Genomic DNA, 19747 nt, shown 5'->3' with positions numbered 1-19747 from the left:
CCTGTAGTCTGTGGCGAGCCCTTCGATCAACAGTCCAAAGGCGGTGTTGAGATGCCAACCAAGCAAAGATCTTCAGTTTGAGGGGTGCATAGATTCACCAAATAGCAGTCGCTGCAGGAGCACTAATTATTCCCTCACACAATCTGCTATATGTGGCCTTGGCCGAGTATTTACCTTCCACACCGTTACATGGCCACCAGAAGTTGTCCGGTCTGTGAGTCTCATGCTGCACCATGGCAATGGCATGTTGAAGGTGCACAAGTTGGATTTGTGCCGTGAAGGAAATATCTCCGTTAATATCCAACATCCAAGAATCATCCGTAGTTGCCTGCTCCACCGTCCTGTGATTGATGGCCCTAGTGCCAACCAATGCAAAGATGCATGGCGCAATGTGAGTAATTGTGAACCCATGAATCCATCTGTCTCTCCAAAAGAGAACTCGATCACCTCGCCCCACCTGTATATTCACAAGGCTATCAAACACCTCTCGAGCCTCCCTGTCAACCATTAGAGCGAGCCCATTCCAGGATCGGTTTAGATCCACTCTCCTCAGGCATTCCCATCGAACCCTCAAGGCCAAAGCTTGCATTTTCAAGTTCTTCACTCCTAGACCTCCGAACTTGACATGTATGCATATAGTGTTCCAGGCTACTAGACACTGCCCTCCGCTGGTTTTGTTCTTACCCGCCCAAAAAATTATCTCATCCAAGTATCAATGTCCTCAAAAACCCAGTTAGGGGCGTCTAGCACCATCAGCTGATGCACCGATCTAGCCAAGATGACCGATTTCACAAGCACCAATCTACCCGGTCTTTGAATGAGACCTCTTTGCAAAGCCAGAATGAATTTTCTCATAGTATCCAACATTTGCTGCCAGTCCGCTCTCTTAAGCTGTTTTATAGCCACATGCAGACCCAAATATCGACACGTGAACTCCGTAAGTCTGCATTGTAACATGCTACCAACTCTCTCCCTATCCACATCGCTTCCGCAGATGACCGTAGCTGTGGACTTCCTGTAGTTGACTCATAGCCCCGTGGCTTCCCTGAAAGTGTCAATGGCTTCTTTGACAAAATGTATATCAAACCTTGTCACACCCTGTTTTTACTACCACTTATCTGTATTGTGAAAATCTGAGCTTGTTAGAACTTTTTCAAAACTAATGTTGTGAGTGCCATGATTGTCATTGTATGCTTGTGTGTTTGATCATGTGATGATAAAAACCCTATTTCATAACACTGATTTCCAAAAACCTTTACTTATTTCTGATCAAGGTAAAACCCTACCTTGAGTTGCACTACATGCCCTTGATAGCAAGCAGTGCTTCTACTCGAAGTTGGTGATCTGGTTTTAACTTATCTTTATATTCCAAAACCACAAATATAATATTTTTTGTAATTATTTTCCTAATTAAATTGCATGTCCATTTCTCAGGCGAGAATTGGTATTCCTACTTGGAAAAATACTTTTCTGCCTTAGAAAATCTGATTAAATTTGGAAATGATCAGTAGGACATATATTTTCCATACATAAGATTTAAACCCTATTTTATATTATAATTATTTGAATAAAACCCTGAAAGTCATTTCTGTCCACATAAAGTTTCACCGTGATCCAAGGTGATTAAGGACCCCAAATAACCCTAAAACCCCTTGTGTCCAGATTGAAGTTAGAGCAACTCTACGTAGCAAAGTTTATCCAATGATGCTGAAACTTTGCAGGAGTGCCTAATACCTCAAATGAGGGTGCTACACCAAAAATGGGATTTGTGGGACTTAGTTTGCCCACACTCTCTTTGGAAGGGACAGATCTGGTCAAATTGAAGTGTTTTCAAGTTTACAAAGCTAAACTTGTCCAATGGGGCTCAAACTTGGTGAAACCCCATGTTTTAGCACCAAACCCAAACCTGTTAAGTTGCAGCACTAGTGGTGGGGTGCAACCCCCTCAAACCACTGTCGAGCACCTTCTGACAGATAGGGAAAAGCCACCTTAGCCACAGCTAAACCCAACCCCTTTGCTCAAAACTTATAGATTAGGTGGCCAGTATCTGTATCTAAACCCAGTCAACTGGCCCCTCACTGGTTCAAAGTGGAAAGGCCAAAAACTCCAATTTAGGCTTCAATTCAAGGCTGACAGCACCAGTATTTCTTGTCTCCCTTGACCATCCGAAGCTCCCACGAGACTCAAATGGCTAGCCACACTCCCAGCCAGTGCCAGGACATGCTAGACATGTCCAAAGTGCCTCAGAGCGCACCAGCATGCCGTGGCATGCCAAAACTGCGCTCTGGGCGCCCTACAGGAAGCCACCAAGGTGGGGGCGACGCTCTCGGCCAGTTGCAGCCTCCCCCGAGGTGTCCAACCTCTTCCCCGATGACCTCTCTGCATCGAGCAACCCTGAGGGCCCCTTCTCTCCCGCGCTAGAGCTCGTGCGACGCGTGCCCGCGCGCACCAGAACCGGCCAAGGTTGCACGGCCACGGATGCTCGACTTCTCCCTCTCTCCCTCTACAGCAGATGGTTCTGGCAGTCCAAAACCATGTCCTGAGACCGTGGTCTCGACCCCAGCCCCTCTCTGCATCCCCATGCGCGCCACGGTGAGTCACCGGCGCTCCCGAATCGGCTCATCGTCGCGGGCCTATAAATAGCCCTCCCCTCGCTCCTGCACCCCTCAGATAGCTTCACCACGACCACTAGTACCTCCCTAGCCACCCCAGCAAACCAGCAGAGCCCCGATGCTCGAGATTGACCGAGGCCCCTCCGCCTCGGAGCTCCGGTCGATCTCTGGCTACACGACGACTCATGTGCCCCTCGACCCACCAAACTGACCCCCTCAACACCAGGAAGCTTTCCCCCAACTCGCCCGAGCATTTCCGTGTCTCTAGCCACCTCTTCGACCACCTCCCGAAACTCCTCCGCCACGGCCTCCTCGTCGCCGGCGAACCCCTGCCTCTCCGACGTTGTTCCAACCACCAGCAGGTAGGCAACATCAAGGCGAACCCATTCCAGTCCTTGTTGGGGCTTGAGAGCATCGGCAGCCTCGCCGGCGTGCTCCTCCTCCTCTCTGACCAGAGGTAGGAGACGACCCCGACAGGTGTGCCCACCTATTGGTGGCCCAGCCTCCTCCCCCGCGCTGTCCACAGCCACTGACCGCAGGGACCCGCACGTCAGGTTCAAACCTGACAGCGCGCGCGCGTGGGAAGGTTGTCGGCTAGCCATGGGCCAGCCCAGTTCCAGGACGAGCCAGGCCAGGAACTTAGCCCGTTTTCTTTTATTTTTAAAACCTGATTTCTAAGATTTTTATAAAAACATTTAACAAGTGTAAAAATATAATTTTTCCACTCTTATTCTTCTAAAAATATGTAGTATTCAATAATATGATTGGATGAATTTTTTACAACTATTTTGTTTTACAATAATAAAAAGGACTAAATTGGAATAGTTTTGCTTCTGTTTGGTTAATTTCAAAAATGTTCCTTCAAGAGAAATTAAGGCAAATATTTTTAAAAATGACAACTTAGATTTATCAGTAATAAAGAACATTTTTAAAATGACTTTGTGATATGTTTCTGTGTGAGCTATTTCTTATTTATTATTTTATCGACAATAGAAAATCCGTGTGACGAGGGAATCGGAGCGGAAGACCTCGAAGACCCCGGATACCTAGCTGACCAAGGCAAGCAGCCCTTTGACCATGAGTGAGCATATGTTACTTTGCATGTTAAGATAGCAAGTATTTCTGTTGCATATGATCATAAGTGCCGGTAATCATTTGATATGATTTTACCGATGGCTCCCCCGGAGCACTTGCATTGAGCTTGATCCTAACCCTTGAGGGTCATGCTAATATCATGTTGACAAGTAAAGTTAGAAGTAGTATTATCAGGAGCATGTTGATGACATAAATCAAAGAGTTTATAAAAACCTCGTCGGGTGCCACTAATGCCCGAGGGTGATGATGAGTTAGGTGGCCACTTTTGGTGAAGTGGTGCACCCGGTATTTCTGTGAGTATGGTTTCGGAAATGGGATTAGATTTATGATGTGTCGACCGTCCCAACCTTACCAGTACGACCACGTTACCCCTTATGGGACGGCGCTATGTTGATTACTTTGGTCGATGCTAGCAAAGAGCCACATTACTATTGGCGGGAGTGATGTGTGGTCACTCTCGTGATGGGGTCGTGCCAGGTAGGACGACTATGCCATTTTTGTGAGTTCCATGCACACCGTTGGTCCCTGCATGGTTGATACTATCCAGAGTTGGTGCTCGTAAGACGTACAACATGTGGGTTGGGTACCAATCGAGTGGACCTCTTTGTCTAGTATCGTCAGGGGAAAGGCATTGATCGGGTACTTACCTCAGGTATGATATATACCGCGAGTCGTGGATGACACAGAAGTTTCCCGGATCTCGTGGGTCCAGCGTACTACCTGTGGAGAGTGTAAAACTATTCGAATAGCCGTGTCCATGGTCAAGGACAGTTGGGTAATCCTGCTTAAACTACGTCTAGTTGTTTCCGCATAAACCAAGTGTGTGTGTGTGTGTGTGTGTGTGTGTGTGTGTGTGTGTGTGTGTGTGTGTGGTGATAAAAAGGTGTTATTATGGAAGTAATGATATGACCAAGTTTGGTGACTTGGCATATAGGGTGAGCCCGGATGGCTCAACCCTCGACAGATATATTGATATCTGTAGCCTGTTCTTCAAAAGTAATTCTTTAACTTGATGCATATTCATGATCATTCCACCCCGATGAAATCCACCAAAGATGCATGATATTGTTATCCTTCACTTTCATTGTTCATATCATGGGCTGTTTGCGAGTACATTCAAAGTACTCATTGGCTTGCCACTCGTTATGTTATTGATCGGACATCGAAGGACCGGAGTTTGGAGATGAGTACGTCTTCGGAGACGCCCCTGCGAACTAGGACTCTTCCGAGTCAAAATGCCTGTCGGTGTAGGCTTGATGGCATGGGCACCCGCTTAGCCCCTATGATTTCCTCTACTAGATGTATCAGAGTGATTTGGCCTTAGGCCCTGCCTTGTGAACTTGACCATTTGGTCATGTGTTGTAATAATCGGTACTTGGATGTAAGACTCTTTTATTCGGTATTTGTGTTCGATGAGCATTGATCTCTAGGATCACTGAGCACGGCGATCTCGACCCATAAGTCGGGGTCCCCACAGAGCTGGTAGCAGAGCCATCCTGACTATAGGAAGCCTTAGGTAGCATGGACGATAGCTGAGTCGACTAGTGCACATAGACCTTAACCTGAGATTCTGCACCCACTAAAAACTTTCTATCTCTCTCCCCTACATCTTGTAGATGGCCGCCGTACCTGAGATGCTTCTGGAGATGGGCTTTCCTCTGCTTTTGAGTGATAGCCTCGAGAAGTGTCAAGTACTCTGCACGCCCATGTTTCTCTACCACGAGCACTGGGTCAACGCCGACACTAAGGAATATCACGTGGACGTGATAGTGAAGGCTAATGACTCCCCGACTAGCTGGTTCTTTGAAGGACCACAGATGGAGGATCTGATGTTGGCCGTGGAGACTGCAGCACGAGAGGCGCTCATGCGGCTCCGCGACATCCTTCCCGAGATGGCTAACGAGCCACCTACTCGTCACCTACCTTTTGTTAAGGATGGGGTAGACGGGAGTTGGACACTCAACCCATCTTCCGAGGATGGGACGCCACTAAGGTTTCAGACCTACTTCAGTCTCTCCTCCGACACCTTAACGCACCTTTTGATCAAGGAGCCAACTAGGATTCACCAAGAGCTACACCAAGTCAAGGATCTGCTTTGCACGAAGAAGATGAAGAACCGCAAGGTGAAGAAGGAAGGAACACCCGTAGGACCACCTGGTTTTGCTTTCCGAGGAGGAATACCACCGCTTCAGGCCACTCCTCTTCAGAGTCATCGCTTGACCGCGAAAGAGTACACCGAACTCTTCGCTACCTCGCCAACCAAGAGACGTCGTGATGGTCCGCTTCCTTCCCCTACTCCTTCAAAGAAGGGAAGCACTAATGAAGATGAAGATGAAGGCGAAGACAAAGATCCCGCAGAACCCGCTTATGAGACCGCACAGTCGTCCGCTTAGCCTTAGCAACGTAGGCAATTAGGATGTACCCCGAACGTAGGAGTTCTTGTATCGGTTTGTACGAACCACGAATGTTGTGTAAGCATGTTGGATGCAAGTCGCAATCTGCCTTAGGCAGCTTGTGAGCGACTACATCGCTTGTTATTAATCTAATGCAGTAGCACTTATCAAAACCATAGGCTTAAAATTTTCACACTAGCACAACACCAGACCCCCTCTTTACTAGAGCATCATCCCTTATGATTTCAGCCAGTTCGACAAATTGACCTATCTACTCCTCTGACAGGATGGTGAATGCAACTCGCAACATCACCTTCGACAACCCCGGCTCTATCTCTTCGGGTCAGCAGCAGGGAACCGAAGGGGAAGCTCAAGCTGGAGATCACCACGAGCTGCAAGACGATGTTCCACCGCCACCGCCTCCTCCTGAAAGCTTGACTATGGCTCAGTTCCTTCAAGCTCTTCGAGAGGAGCGTCAAGCCAACAATGCCGCTATTTAGCAGCTGGCTCAAACCCTGGTGAACAACCCGCCGCAGAACAGGAATGGCAATGGTCTGTCTACTCTCTCTGAGTTTATGCGAACTACGCCACCCATATTCACGGAGATGACTGAACCATTGGATGCCGATGACTGGATCTGTACTATCGAAGGCCTCCTCGCGCTGGTCAAATGCACTGATGATCGTGAGAAAGTTCTCTATCCTTCTCACTGTCTCGGTGGCACGGCCAGAGCTTGGTAGGATGGACTTCAGATCATGCAAGCAGGGCAAGTCATCACTTGGTCTGTGTTCAAAGATGGATTCCGCGCTGCTCACATTCCTCCAGGAATGATGACCATTAAGAAGCGGGAATTCCGAGCCTTAAGTCAAGGCAGTGGATCCGTCAAGGAGTATTCGCAGAAGTTCAAGCTCATGTCAAGGTATGCGCCTGAGGACGTCAACACTGAGGCCGCCATAGTGGAACGCTTTATGGAAGGACTACAACATTCACTCCAGTATCAGCTGGTTGTTTGTGAATGCCGGACCTTCAGCGATCTTATTAATAAGGCCCTTATGTTGGAAGACAAGCGTCGTCCTATGGACGACACCCGTAAGCGCAAGCTAAAGGGTAGTGGAGGACCGAGTAACACGAAGCCGCAACCATGGCAGTCAGCTCCAACAAGACCCAACTATCAGCAGCAGCAGTACAAGTATCCAACATTTCACCGGAACTACCAGCCTCAACAGCAAGTCAACACCAAGCCCGCAAGAAATCCACCGAACAACAGTGGAATCAAGACCAATCTTCCAGCGCAAGTCACCTATTTCGGATGTGGACAAACAGGGCACTATTCCAGGCAGTGCCCTGCTACTGCGACAACAGACCTTCCCTAGTACGGCGCCAGGAATCTTGCTGCTATGGCTATGCCTTTAGGGACTTCCTTGGAAAATATGCAAAGGATCTCCCCGCGGCCTTGGAGTCTTGCGTTGGTGTTCCCTTGAAGAGGAAAGGGTGATATAGCACAGCGGCGGTAAGTATTTCCCTCAGCTTGAGAACCAAGGTATCGATCCAGTGGGAGAATCTCGTCAAGTCACAAGTACCTGCACAAACACAAAGAGCTTGCACCCAACGCTATGAAGGGGTTGTCAATCCCTTATAGATTGTTTGCAAAGTGAGAACTGAAACCAACAAAGTAAACAAAGCAAAGTAAAAGTGAAAATAGAAACGATAGTTGTGAATAGACTCGGGGGCCGTAGTTTTCACTAGTGGCTTCTCTCATGAAAGCAAGTAGACGGTGGGTGAACGAATTACTGTCGAGCAATTGATAGAACCGCGCAAAGTCGTGACGTTATCTAAGGCAATGATTATATCTATAGGCATCACGTCCAAAACAAGTAGACCGATACTTTCTGCATCTACTACTATTACTCCACACATCGACCGCTATCCAGCATGCATCTAGTGTATTAAGTCCAAAAGAACAGAGTAACGCCTTAAGCAAGATGACATGATGTAGATGGAAAATCTCATATCTACGATAAAAGCCCATCTTGTTACCCTTGATGGCAACAACAAGATGCGTGCCTTGCTGCCCCATCTGTCACTAGGAAAGGTCACCACATGGTATGAACCCAAAACCAAGCACTTCTCCCATTGCAAGAATCATAGATCTAGTTGGCCAAACAACAAGACTCGAAGAGACTTACAAGGATATCAAATCATGCATATAAGAAATCAACAAAGACTCAAATATAATTCATAGATAATCTGATCACAAATCCACAATTCATCGGATCTCGACAAACACACCGCCAAAGAGGATTACATCGGATAGATCTCCATGAAGATCATGGAGAACTATGTATTGAAGATCCAAGAGAGAGAAGAAGCCATCTAGCTACTCACTACGGACCCGTAGGTCCGAAGTGGACTACTCACGAGTCATTGGAAAGGCGATGATGTTGATGTAGAAGCCCTCCAACTCCAAAGTCCCCTCCGACAGGGCACCGGGAAGGGTCTCGAGATGAGATCTCGCGGAAACGGAAGCTTGCGGCGGCGGAAAAGTGTTTTCGTGGATGCCCTAATTTTATCTGGATTTTTAGGGAATTTATAGGCCAAAGAGCTAGGGCAGGGGAGCGCCAGGGAGGCCACAAGCCTGGTTGCCGCCCCACCGGCCGCGGCAACAGGGCTTGTGGGCTCCTTATGGGCCCCTGCCATGGCCCTCAAGCCTCCCGATCTTCTTCCATTCTGGAAAAAAATATTTGGGGGATTTTATTCCGTTTGGACTCTGTTTCAAAATCAGATCTGAAAAGAGTCAAAAACACAGTAAAAACAGGAACTGGCACTTGGCACTGGATTAATAAGTTAGTCCCAAAAAAGATATAAAAGGTAAACAAAACATCCAAAGTTGACAAGATAACAGCGTGAAACCATAAAAAATTATAGATACGTTTGAGACGTATCAAGCATCCCCAAGCTTAACTCATGCTCATCCTCGAGTAGGGAAGTGATAAAGAATGAATTTTTGATGCTTTCATGCTACCTAGCATAGATGACCTTTGTAACTCCTCTTATGTGACGTGAATGTTTAGATCCATTAGATTCAAAACAATAGTTTGCTATTGACGTGGAAACAATAATAATTCAAGCAAACTAGTAAGGTAATCATGAACTTTCAAAATAACAAGGCCAAAAGAAAGTTATCCCTACAAAGTCATATAGTCTGGCTATGCTCTATCATCCTTGCACAACGAATTTAAATCATGCACAACCCCGGTATTGGCCAAGTAATTGTTTTCACACCTTTACTTTCTCAAACCTTTTCAACTCTCATGCAATACATGAGCGTGAGCCATGGTTTTAGCACTGTAAGTGGTGTGGAGTGTGGTGGAGGTTGCAAGGTAAACAAGGAGAAGATGGTCACATTGACTAGGCATATCAATGAGCTATGGAGATGCTCATCAATAGATATCAACGTGAATGAGTAGGGATTGCCATACAATTGATGCACTAGAGCTAAGAGTAAGTGAAAGTTCTTAAGGAAAACTAGTGGGTGTGCATCCAACTTGCTTGCTCCCGAAGACCTAAGGCAATTTTGAGGAAGCCTATCATTGGAATATACAAGCCAAGTCATATAATGAAAATTTCCCACTAGCTATATGGTGGTGACAAAACGAGAGACTCTCAATCATGAAGATCATGGTGCTTAATAAGCACAAGTGTGGAAAGATAGTAGCACTGTCCCTTCTCTCTTTTTCTCTCATTTTTTTTGGTGGGCTCTTTGTCCTCTTTTTTTATATATTGTTTTTGGTGGGCATCTCTGGCCTCTTTTATTTACTCACATGGGACAATGCTCCATCAATGATGATCATCACACTTACAACTCAAAACTTAGAGAAATGATGACTCTATAAGGAATGCCTTCGGTAGTGTACCGTGACAATTATCTAGCATGGCATATACATCAATGGAAACATCATGCTAGCTATCTTATGATCATGCATTGGCAATGTAGAAGTGGTGGCACATGTCATGGTGGTAGCTGCATGGCAATATATCTCAGAATGGCTTTGAAAAAGCCATAGTAGGTATGTATGGTGGTTGTTTTGAGGGAGGCTATATGGTGGTTTGGTGCACCGGCGAAAGTTGCACGGCACTAAAGAAGATAGTGATGGTGGAAGGTGAAAGTGCATCTAAACCATGGACTCAACATTAGTCATGAAGAACTCATATACTTGTTGCAAAAGTTTTAGTAGTAATCGAAACAAAGCATTCAACGCATACTCCTAGGGGAAGGGTTGGTAGGTATAAACCATCGCGCGATCCCGACCGCCACACAAAGGATGACAATCAATAGACTAATCATGCTCAGACTTCATCACATAGCGGTTCACCATACGTGCATGCTACGAGAATCACTAACTTCAACACAAGTATTTCTAGATCCACAACACCTCACTAATATAACTTCAATATTACCATAACCACAACTGAAAACTAATTGAGATGAATCAAACTTCTCTAACTATTCAATGCACATGAAGGTGGAAGTTTTCATATCCCTTTGGATAACTACCCTTTTTGAGACTACTATAAAAGCATAAATCAACTACCAAGCCACGCACCGATGTGCTCTGAAAGATATAAGTGAAGCATACAGAGCAAAAGCAACTAGCTCAAAAGATATAAGTGAAGCACATGTGAGCTGAATTGTCTAACCAAAGGATATAAGTGAAGCTCGACAAAATCATGGTGAGTGCATGTCTATCTCTCTAGGTGTGCAGCAAGGATGATTGTGACACAACAAAAATAAAAGACTCCTACGATACAAGACGCTCCAAGCAAAACACATAACATGTGGTGTATAAAAATATAGCCCCAAGTAACGTTACAGATGGATCAAAGACGAAAGAGGGGATGCCTTCCCGGGGCATCCCCAAGCTTAGGCTTTTATGGCATACTTGAATCTCTTGGGGTGCCTTGGGCATCCCCAAGCTTGAGCTCTTGCCACTCTTTATCTTTTTGTCCATAAGAACTTCACCCAAAACTTGAAAACTTCACAACGCGAAACTTAAACATAAACTCGTGATAACATTAGAATAAGAAAGCAAACCACCACTTCCTTAGGTACTGTAGCAAACTTAAATTCTACTGATGTTGATGTTAGGTTACTGTATTTTCAATCTTCCATGGCTAATACCCCCCGATACTATCCATAGTTTCATCAACATAAGCAACCAACTCAACAAAAACAGAATCTGTTAACAGCAGACCAATCTGTAGCAATCTGTATACTTCGTATACTTCTGGTACTTTAAAAATTCTGAAAAATTACTAAAGTCTGAAGAATTTGTGGAGTAATCAGAAGAAAAAAGAATCAACTCAAAAGCTCTTACAGAAAAAAAAAATCTTTTCGTGAGCAGAAAGTTTCTGTCTTTTCCAGCATGACCAAACAATCATCCCCAAGACTAATCATAACGGTTTTTCTTGGCACAAACGCAAAAAGAAACACAAAAAACATAATCATAACAAAATTATGAAAGTGTGGAAAACACAAAACAGAAAGAAAAAGGATAGATTCGTTGGGTTGCCTCCCAACAAGCGCTATTGTTTAACGCCCTTAGCTAGGCAAAAGGTGATGGAATCACGTATAGTCATCTTTGGTGCTCAAACCATAAGTAGCGTGATCATTTATCATCTTAAGACCTTCATCTTTATTGGATGACTCACCACTAGCTTTAGGAACAAAAACAGACTTGACGGTCTTTTTGAGAGTGAGATTTGGAGTATTTTGCACAGCGGCAAAAGCGGAACCCAAGTTGGTTATGACATCTTCTAGTTTGCCAATTCTTGAGGAATCATTAACTATAGGTTCCTTCTCCCTTAAATTTTTCAAGAACATTCCCACTTTGGATCCGTACTGACTAATTTGATTGTGGATCTTTCTGTCCAAACCCTCAATAAGTTCAATTGTGGAAATTTTGTTTTCAATAGCGTCAAGCCTTTGCATCACATGTTCCAAGGTCAAGGTAGTTCCATTAACCATGAGCGGGGGTGAGCCTACCAAATTCATGATAGCTCCATAGGAGTCAACAGTATGGCTCCCCAAAAAATTCCCGCCGACGATTGTATCAAGGATATACCTATTCCAAGAAGAGATTCCAACATAAAAACTGCGAAGAAGAACGGTAGTGGATTGCTTACGAGTAGATCTACTTTGAGCATTGCAAATCCTGTATCAAGCGTCCTTTAAAATTTCTTCCTCATTCTGCTTGAAATTGAGAACTTCGTTCTCAGGGGTATCGTTTGGAGTAGTGGGTCTAGCCATTGATGGACTATCCCACGCACAAACGAGCAGAAAGTAAGCGAGTGAAGTGGGAAAAATAGAATGGTAAAAAGGCAAAAGGAAACGGCAAAAGAGAAAGGCAAAAAGGCAAATGAAAACGGCAAAGGAGAAAGGCAAATGAAAATGACAAATGTGAAGTGGGGGAGAGGAAAACGAGAGGCAACTGGCAAAAAAGGTAAATGCAAGACATGAGTTTGTGACACCTACTTGGATAGATGACTTGATCTCTCCTCCCCGCGCCAGAAATCAGCGCGTTGACGAGAGACTATTCTTGACTTGATTCTCCCCGGCAACGGCGCTAGAAATCCTTCTGCTACTGCGACAACAGACCTTCCCTAGTACGGCGCCAGGAATCCTTCTGCTATGGCTACGCCTTTAGGGACTTCCTTGGCAAATATGCAAAGGATTCCCCCGTGGCCTTGGAGCCTTGCGTTGGTGTTCCCTCGAAGCGGAAAGGGTGATGTAGCACAGCGGCGGCAAGTATTTCCCTCAGTTTTGAGAACCAAGGTATCGAACCAGAGAAAGGATTGCGTCAAGTCACAAGTACCTGCACAAACACAAAAAGCTTGCACCCAACACTATGAAGCGGTTGTCAATCCCTTATAGATTGTTTGCAAAGTGAGAACTGAAAGCAACAAAGTAAACAAAGCAAAGTAAAAGTGAAAGTGGAAACGATAGTTGTGAATAGACCCGGGGGCCATAGTGTTCACTAGTGGCTTCTTTCATGAAAGCAAGTAGACGTTGGGTGAACGAATTACTGTCGAGCAATTGATAGAACCGCGCAAAGTCTATATGCTATCTAAGGCAATGATTATATCTATAGGCATCACGTCCAAAACAAGTAGACCGATACTTTCTATATCTACTACTATTACTCCACACGTCGACCGCTATCCAACATGCATCTAGTGTATTAAGTCCAAAAGAACAGAGTAACGCCTTAAGCAAGATGACATGATGTAGATGGACAATCTCATATCTACGATAAAAGCCCATCTTGTTACCCTTGATGGCAACAACATGATGCGTGCCTTGCTGCCCCTTCTGTCACTGGGAAAGGTCACCACACGGTATGAACCCAAAACCAAGCACTTCTCCCATTGCAAGAATCATAGATCTAGTTGGCCAAACAAAACCCAAGACTCGGAGAGACTTACAAGGATATTAATCATGCATATAAGAAATCAGCAAAGACTCAAATATAATTCATAGATAATCTAATCACAAATCCACAATTCATCGGATCTCGACAAACACACCGCCAAAGAGGATTACATCGGATAGATCTCCATGAAGATCATGGAGAACTTTGTGTTGAAGATCCAAGAGAGAGAAGAAGCCATCTAGCTACTAACTACGGACCCGTAGGTCTGAAGTGGACTACTCACGAGTCATTGGAGAGGCGATGATGTTGATGTAGAAGCCCTCCAACTCCAAAGTCCCTTCCGGTAGGGCACCGGGAAGGGTCTCTAGATGAGATATCGCGGAAACGGAAGCTTGCGGCGGCGGAAAAGTGTTTTCGTGGATGCCCTGATTTTTTCTGGATTTTTAGGGAATTTATAGGACAAAGAGCTAGGGTAGGGGAGCGCCAGGGACGCCACAAGCCTGGTTGCCGCGGGCCCCCTGGTCGTGGCAGCAGGGCTTGTGGGCCCCCTGTGGGCCCCCTGCCTTGGCCCTCAAGCCTCCCGATCTTCTTCCATTCTGGAAAATTTATTTCGGGGATTTTATTCCATTTGGACTCCGTTCCAAAATTAGATCTGAAAAGAGTCAAAAACACAGAAAAAACAGGAACTGGCACTTGGCACGGGATTAATAAGTTAGTCCCAAAAAAGATATAAAAGGGAAACAAAACATCCAAAGTTGACAAGATAACAGCGCGAAACCATCAAAAATTATAGATACGTTTGAGACGTATCATGCCCCAACAAGAAACCCGATGCTCCGCGCCCCAATGCGCCAAATCCAGGCCAAGGAGCACCAGGCAGGAATTAGGATCCCCGCAATCAGCAGTATCACATCAAGGGGCGGATTAATCATATTTCCGTAGAAGAGGCACAAGAATACCCGGACTGCATTCTGGCTACGTTCCTCGTCAACTCTATCCCAGCAACAGTATTGTTTGATTGTGGTGCCTCACATTCTTTTGTTATGCAAAAGTTTGCGGAAAAAATGTGGTTTAGAACCTACCTTGCTTCATGGGCATATGGCAATTCAAACCCCGGGAGCAGTTTTGAGGACCAACCTAGGGTGTAGGAAGTTCGGGATAGTTATCAATGGGACGAGCTTCTCAGCAGATCTCATTGTGCTTAAGTCGCAAGGCCTAGAAGTAATTCTCGACATGGATTGGTTGGCCAAGCATCAAAGCATCTTGGACTGTGCCAACAGGGCCATTACCATGACAAGTGACCAAGGGGTCAAAGTCAAGTATGTCTCTGAGCTAGTACCCGCTTGAGTACCACGGGTTAACAGCCTGTCAGAAGAAGAACTCGATCGAGTGCCAATAGTCTGTGAATACCTGGACGTCTTTCCTGATGAGATACCAGGGATGCCTCCTGACCGAGACATCGAGTTCATCATTGAGCTCATGCCCGGATCAAGGCCTATCTATAAGAAGCCTTACAGGATGGGATCCGAAGAGCTAGCGGAGTTGAAGAAGCAACTGGATGAGCAACTCAGGAAAGGGTTTATTCGTTCGAGTGCGTCACCTTGGGGATCACCTATTCTCTTCGTGTCCAAGAAGGATGGGACCATCAAACTCTGCGTCGATTACCGTTCTCTCAATGAGATCACAATCAAGAACAAGTACCCACTCCCAAAGATTGAAGACTTGTTCGATCAGCTAAATGGAGCTAAGGTATTCTCCAAGATCGACCTCCGATCTGGATATTACCAACTGAAGATCCAACCCGAGGACATACCCAAAACTCATTCGTGACCTGATACGGTCTGTATGAATGCACTGTCATGTCTTTTGGGTTGACTAATGCCCCAGCTTACTTCATGTACCTCATGAATAAGGTCTTCATGGAATACATGGACAAGTTTGTCGTCGTGTTCATTGATGACATATTAATCTTTCCCAAGTCCGAAGAAGAGCATGAGCAACACTTGAGGTTAGTATTGTAGAAGCTTCGAGAGCACCAACTTTATGCCAAGTTCAGCAAATGCCAATTTTGGCTGAACAAAATTGGATTCTTGGGTCACACCATGACGACAAGTGGATTGGCAGTGGATCCATCCAAGATTACTACGGTAACCAACTGGGAATCGCCAATTGACGTGAAGGAAGTCAGGAGCTTCCTCGAACTCGTGGGATATTACCGCAAGTTCATAGAAGGATTCTCCCGCATCGCTCGACCCATGACTCAGCTCTTGAAGAAAGGCAAGAAGTTTGAATGGACGCCGGAGTGTGAAGCAAGCTTCCAAGAATTGAAGAAGAGACTAACCACCGCCCCGGTGTTGGCCACTCCAGATATCAGCAAGGAGTTTGTGATATATTGTGATGCCTCGAGGACCGGACTTAGTGGGGTTCTAATGCAGGATGGCAGAGTCGTGGCGTATCTGTCATGGCAACTGCGCCCACATGAGGAGAACTATGCCACCCATGATCTCGAGTTAGCAGCCGTAGTGCATGCTGTGAAGACATGGCGACATTACCTTCTGGGGAAGCGATGTGAAATATACACTAACCACAAAAGTCTGAAGTATATCTTCACCCAAAGGGAATTGAATATGAGGCAACAAAGATGGTTGAAGTTAATCAAAGACTACGACCTCAGCATTCAATATCACCCCGGAAAGGCCAATATAGTGGCTGATGCCTTAAGCCGGAAGACCAGCACCTTGAACGCCATGCTCAAGGAAAGGCAACCCGACTTATATGAAGAATTGGAGAACTTCGGGTTGGAACTTGTGGAATCAGGATTCCTAGATAACCTCGAAGTCAAACCAACGCTGGTGGACGACATCAAGGAGACCCAGAAGGGTCATAAGAGAATTGAAGGCATCAGGAACAAGATTCAAGAAGGCAAGGCCCCAGGATTCTCGGTGGATGAACAAGGAGTGGTGTGGTTTGGGAAACGTTTATGCGTACCCAACAAGGCTGAACTTAAGGACTTAATCCTACAGGAAGCACATGATACACCCTACTCTATTCACCACGGTGGAACCAAGATGTATCAGGACCTCCGAGGAAGATTCTGGTGGCATGGCATGAAGAGGGAAATAGCGTCTTATGTTGCCAAGTGCGACGTGTGCCAACAAGTCAAGGCTGAGCATCAACGACCTACAGGACTGCTACAACCTCTCAAGGTGCCAGAATGGAAGTGGGACAAGATAGGCATGGACTTTGTTACTGGCTTACCAAGGTCTAGCAGAGGCCAGGACTCTATATGGGTTATTGTCGACCATTTGACCAAAGTGGCCCATTTCATTCCTGTCAACACCACTTATGATGGGAACAAGTTGGCTAGTCTCTATATTGAGCGTATTGTAAGCCTTCATGGAGTTCCCAAGGAGATTGTATCTGACCGAGGCACGCAGTTCACCTCAAGGTTTTGGTAAGAGTTCCAAGAATCCCTCGGAACCAAGCTCTCTTTCAGCACCGCTTTCCACTCGCAAATGGGCGGACAAACGGAAAGAGTGAATCAGATACTCGAAGATATGCTCCGCGCGTGCGTCTTGGCGCACGGAGCCAAATGGGAAGACTGTCTATCGTTGGATGAGTTTTCGTACAACAACAACTACCAGTCCAGTCTCCAGATGGCCCCGTTCGAAGTGTTGTACGGACGAAAGTGCCGCACCCCGCTCAGCTGGTCCGAAATCAGAGAAGGACTGATTTTCGGGCCGAAAGTTATGCACAAAGCAGAAGAGAAGGTGCAACTGGTCCGAGAGAATCTAAAAGCAGCCAAGTCACGACAAAATAGCTATGCAGATTCTCGCTGCAGGGATGTGGGTTCATTCCCGGAGACCTGGTGTACCTCCGTGTCACACCTCTCAAGGGAACCAAGCGTTTCCACGTTAAAGGGAAACTCGCTCCAAGGTTCATTGGACCTTTTAAGATCACGGCAAGGCGTGGAGAAGTGGCTTATTAGTTGGAGCTACCTCCAAAACTTTCGGGTGTGCACAACGTATTCCACGTGTCACAACTTCGGAAGTGTCTTCAAGCGCCAAATCATCCCGATCTTTACAAGGACATTGACCACCAGGCCATTGACCTTCAGCCTGATCTCACCTACCGCGAGAAGCAGATCCGCATTCTGGATGAAGCAGAGCGTTGCACCAGAAGCCGCACCATCAAGTATTTCAAGGTTCAATGGAGCAACCACACCGAAGCCGAAGCAACATGGGAGCGTGAAGACTATCTCCGACCTGAGTTTCCAGAACTTTTTAGCACCTAGCTTAGGAATCTCGGGGACGAGATTCTTGTAAGAGGGATAGGTCTGTCACACCCTGTTTTTACTACCACTTATCTATATTGTGAAAATCTGAGCTTGTTAAAACTTTTTCAAAACTAATGTTGTGAGTACCATGATTGTCATTGTATGTTTGTGTGTTTGATCATGTGATGATAAAAACCCTATTTCATAACATTGATTTCCAAAAACCCTTACTTATTTCTGATCAAGGTAAAACCCTACCTTGAGTTGCACTACGTGCCCTTGATAGCAAGCAGTGCTTCCACTCAAAGTTGGCGATCTGGTTTTAACTTATCTTTATATTCCAAAACCACAAACATAATTATTTTTGTAATTATTAAATCGCATGTCCATTTCTCAGGCCGGAATTGGTATTCCTACTTGGAAAAATACTTATCTGCCTTAGAAAAATCTGATTAAATTTGGAGATGATCACTAGGATATATATTTTCCATACATAAGATTTAAACCCTATTTTATATTATAATTATTCGAATAAAACCCTGAAAGCCATTTCTGTCTGTTTTGACCTTTTGAAATATTTCCAAAGTAAACATTCTCAATCAAATCCTAGAAAATTCGAGTAGCATCCCTAAGCCGTATTTGGTGTCCACATAAAGTTTCACCTTGATCCAAGGTGATTAAGGACCCCAAATAACCCTAAAACCCCTTCTGTCCAGATTGAAGTTAGAGCAACTCTACATAGCAAAGTTTATGCAAAGATGCTGAAACTTTGCAGGAGTGCATAATACCTCAAATAAGGGGTTCCACACCAAAAATGGGATTTGTGGGACTTATTTTGCCCACACTCTCTTTGGAAGGGACATATCTGGTCAAATTGAAGTGTTTTCAAGTTTACAAAGCTAAACTTGTCCAATGGGGCTCAAAATTAGTGAAACCCCATGTTTTAGCACCAAACCCAAACCTGTTAAGTTGCAGCACCAGTGGTAGGGTGCAACCCCCTCAAACCACTGTCGAGCACCTTCTGACAGATAGGGAAAAGCCACCTTAGCCACAGCTAAACCCAACCCCTTTGGTCCAAACTTATAGATTAGGTGGCCAGTATCTGTATCTAACCCCAGTCAACTCGCCCCTCACTGGTTCAAAGTGGAAAGGCCAAAAACTCCAATTTAGGCTTTAGTTCAAGGCTGACAGCACCAGTATGTCGTGTCTCCCTTGACCAGCCGAAGCTCCCACGAGACCCAAACGGCTAGCCACACTCCCAGCCAGTGCCAGGACATGCTAGACACGTCCAAAGTGCCTCAGAGTGCACCAGCATGCCGTGGCATGCCAAAACTGTGCTCTGGGCGCGCTACAGGAAGCCACCAAGGTGGGGGCGACGCTCTCGGCGAGTTCCAGCCTCCCCGAGGTGTCCAACCTCTTCTTCGACAACCCCTCTACATCGAGCAACCCTCAGGGCCCCTCCTCTCCCGTGCTAGAGCTCGTGCAATGCGTGCCCGCGGGAACAAGAATCGGCCAAGGTTGCGCGGCCACGGATGCTCGACTTCTCCCTCTCTCCCTCTGCAGCAGATGGTTCTGGCAGTCCAAAACCATGTCCTGAGACCATGGTTTCAACCCCAGCCCCTCTCTGCATCCCCATGCGCGCCACGGTGAGTCACCGGCGCTCCCGAATCAGCTCACCGTCGCGGGCCTATAAATATCCCTCCCCCTCGCTCCTGCACCCCTCAGATAGCTTCACCACGACCACTAGTACCTCCCTAGCCACCCCAGCAAACCAGCAGAGCCCCGGTGCTCGAGATCGACCCAGGCCCCTCCGCCACGGAGCTCCAGTCGATCTCCGACTACACGATGGCTCATGCGCCCCTCGACCCACCAAACTGATCCCCTCAACACCAGGAAGCTTTCCCCAACTCGCCCGAGCATTTTCGTGTCTCTAGCCACCTC

The sequence above is a fragment of the Hordeum vulgare genome, chromosome 1H (genome assembly GCF_904849725.1).
Source record: "Hordeum vulgare subsp. vulgare chromosome 1H, MorexV3_pseudomolecules_assembly, whole genome shotgun sequence".
Taxonomy (NCBI): Eukaryota; Viridiplantae; Streptophyta; class Magnoliopsida; order Poales; family Poaceae; genus Hordeum; species Hordeum vulgare.
Note: the sequence above shows the minus strand (reverse complement) of the source record.